General features: G+C 79.1%; 1 non-coding gene across 1 annotated transcript; it reads right to left on the bottom strand.

Moving 5' to 3' along the window:
• Window positions 1–272: 272 nt before the first annotated feature.
• Window positions 273–425, bottom strand: LOC147596204 (5.8S ribosomal RNA). The gene has a single exon (XR_015261557.1). It is a non-coding gene; the product is annotated as a 5.8S ribosomal RNA (ribosomal RNA).
• Window positions 426–2,500: the final 2,075 nt, after the last annotated feature.

Raw genomic sequence — 2,500 nt, 5'->3', positions numbered from 1 at the left:
ACCGCCTCTCTCCCCACCGCCGCGCCGGGCCCCACCGGCCCGACGAACCCTGGCGGCCCCGGCGGGACGAGCTCCGATCCAGCGGGCCCCCCTCCGGGAGCGGGGAGCTTCGGAGCGCTCCCCGAGTCTCGATTTAGGGGGACGAAGGCCCTTCGTGGCCGAACGGGCCGCGGCACGGGCCTGCGAGGCACCCCAGCCGCGCCGCTGCGGACGCCGCCCTCCCGCCCCGCGAGGACGAGGGCGGCCGCCCGAGCCGGCGATTGATCGTCAAGCGACGCTCAGACAGGCGTAGCCCCGGGAGGAACCCGGGGCCGCAAGTGCGTTCGAAGTGTCGATGATCAATGTGTCCTGCAATTCACATTAATTCTCGCAGCTAGCTGCGTTCTTCATCGACGCACGAGCCGAGTGATCCACCGCTAAGAGTTGTCTGACTTTCGGCACCGCCCCGCGCGCGCGGAGGGGCCGGGAACGCTCGCCAGGAGCGGCCCCCTTTTCTCTGAGGGCGGCCCCGCCGCCCCGCCCCCCCCGCCAGCCCGGCGGGCGACCGGCCGGGACCCCGCCCGCACCGCACGCGCGGAGGCGGGGGGAGGGTCTCGGCCCGGCGCCGCGGGAAGCGGGCGAGACGGACGAAGGCCTCTCGCCTCGACTGACCGTACGAGCACACAACGGAGAGGGTTTAAATGAAAAAAAAAAAAAAAAAAACTCCGAGCGGCAAGGGCCGGGCGGGGAAAAGGGAGCCCGCGCTCCCCGACCAACCTCCCCCGCGGAGAGGGTTGGAGAGAAAAAAGGCACCTTGCACGCTTCGGAGGCGGCCCAGGCGCCCGGGCTCGTCCCGGCCCCCCGCACGGAGCCCGCGGCGCACGCCCGGCAGCACCGCCCGCCTGCCTCGCTCGCGACACGGGGCACCCCGCCGGCCCCGCACGCGCCTCCGCACCCCGCGCTGCCGACACGTCCGACTTCCCTTTTTTCCCCGGCTCGCCCCGCCGACACGCCTCGGCGGCTCCGCCGCCGCGCCGGAGAGGCGGCGACCACCGGAGCCCGAGCTGGCGGCGCGCCGCCCGCGGCCCGCCGGACGACGCCCACCGCCGCACCGGAGCGGCTGCCCTCCCGCGAAACCGCCGCCACCGCTTCTCGCCTCGGCCCCCTTCCGCGGGCACGCGCCCGGCGGAAGGCGGACGGCGGCAAAGCCGGGGGCGCCCCCCCCGCTCTCCCCGTTTCCACGCGGAGACCGGGACCGGGGCGCCCCCGCGCCCGCTCGCCCGCCCAGCCGCGGGACGGCCGGGAAGGGCGACGCGGAAGCGACGGGCGGGGCCCGGGACGGGACGGCCGCGGCCGGCGGCGGGCGCCCTCCGGCCGACCGACAAAGCCGAGCGGCGACGCCGCCGCCCGGCCGGGGTGCCGCCCTCGCCGGCGGCGGACCGCCGAGGGGCTCGCCGGGGCAGGGAAAGGGAGCGGAGCCGCAGCGCGGCGTCCCTGACGGACGGAGGCGCGGCGGCCCGGGAGCCGCCGGGCGAGCCCCCGCCGCGGGGAACTCGCCCCCCCACCACCCGGCCCCCGCCGGAGAGCACGCGCTCCCGGCCGAGGGCGGGGGGGGTGCGTCGCCCGTTCTCGAGGCAGGCGGGTCGGCCGCGGCCGACCGACGCCGCGGTCTCTCCGCCGAGACCGGAACGCGGAGAGGGGGGGGCAGTGCGGCCCCTCCCCGGCGCGGCTGCCCGTGGGGCGAGCGGCGCGGCCGGCGGCTGCCCCGGGGGGGTCTCCGGGAGAAACTCCCGCCCCCCTCGAGGCACTGCCGCCGGCCGGCCGCCCCCGCCGCGGGGCTTGGTGCCGAGCCGCCCGAGTCTTTAAACCGCCGCCCGGCTCCGCCGGCCTTCGACCCCCGGGCGCTGGCCGAGGGAGGGCCGCCGAAGCGCGGACGCTAGGTACCTGGCCCTGGGGCGAGGGAAACGACCCGAAGGCCCCGCGGGGGTGCCTCCCCCACTGCCTCCCCGGGGGAGCGTCCGCCCGCGGGGGCGCGCCCGACATCCGCCGCCACAGCCTCGTCCTCCTTGCCCGGGGCCCGGGGTTTCCCTCAGTAGCCCGGCGCTGCGCCCGGGAGGAGAGCCGTGGCTCGGGCCGCCCCGCTGGCGCGCGGGGGGGGCGTGACCCGGCGGGAGCCTCACCCACCGGAAGCGGCGGCGGCGGCAGAGCCGTCCCCGGCCCCCGCCTCCCCACCCCGACGCCCCCCCCGGAGGGGGGGCGGGGAGGGTGGCGAGGACAGGGGGACGGCGGCGGCCGCCGCCGCGCCGCACGGCGCCGCGCGCGCCCGACCGGAACGCCTGGAGAGGCCTTTGCGCCCTGCGCGACCGGCCGGCGGGGCCGGCCGCGGCGAGGCTGCTCCGCGGCAGCCCCGCCACGGTGCGGGGGCTGGGGTGGAAAGGGGGGTCGGGGGAGCCGCCTCCCCCGACCGGGCCGGGCCCTCCCCCTCTCTCTCGCGAGCGAGATCGGAGCGCCCTTCCACCCC

Source organism: Chlamydotis macqueenii (assembly GCF_036417535.1).
Source record: "Chlamydotis macqueenii isolate bChlMac1 chromosome 9 unlocalized genomic scaffold, bChlMac1.mat SUPER_9_unloc_2, whole genome shotgun sequence".
Classification (NCBI taxonomy): domain Eukaryota; kingdom Metazoa; phylum Chordata; class Aves; order Otidiformes; family Otididae; genus Chlamydotis; species Chlamydotis macqueenii.
The sequence above is the reverse complement of the archived record's forward strand: the minus strand, read 5'-3'. Positions and strand labels throughout refer to the sequence as shown.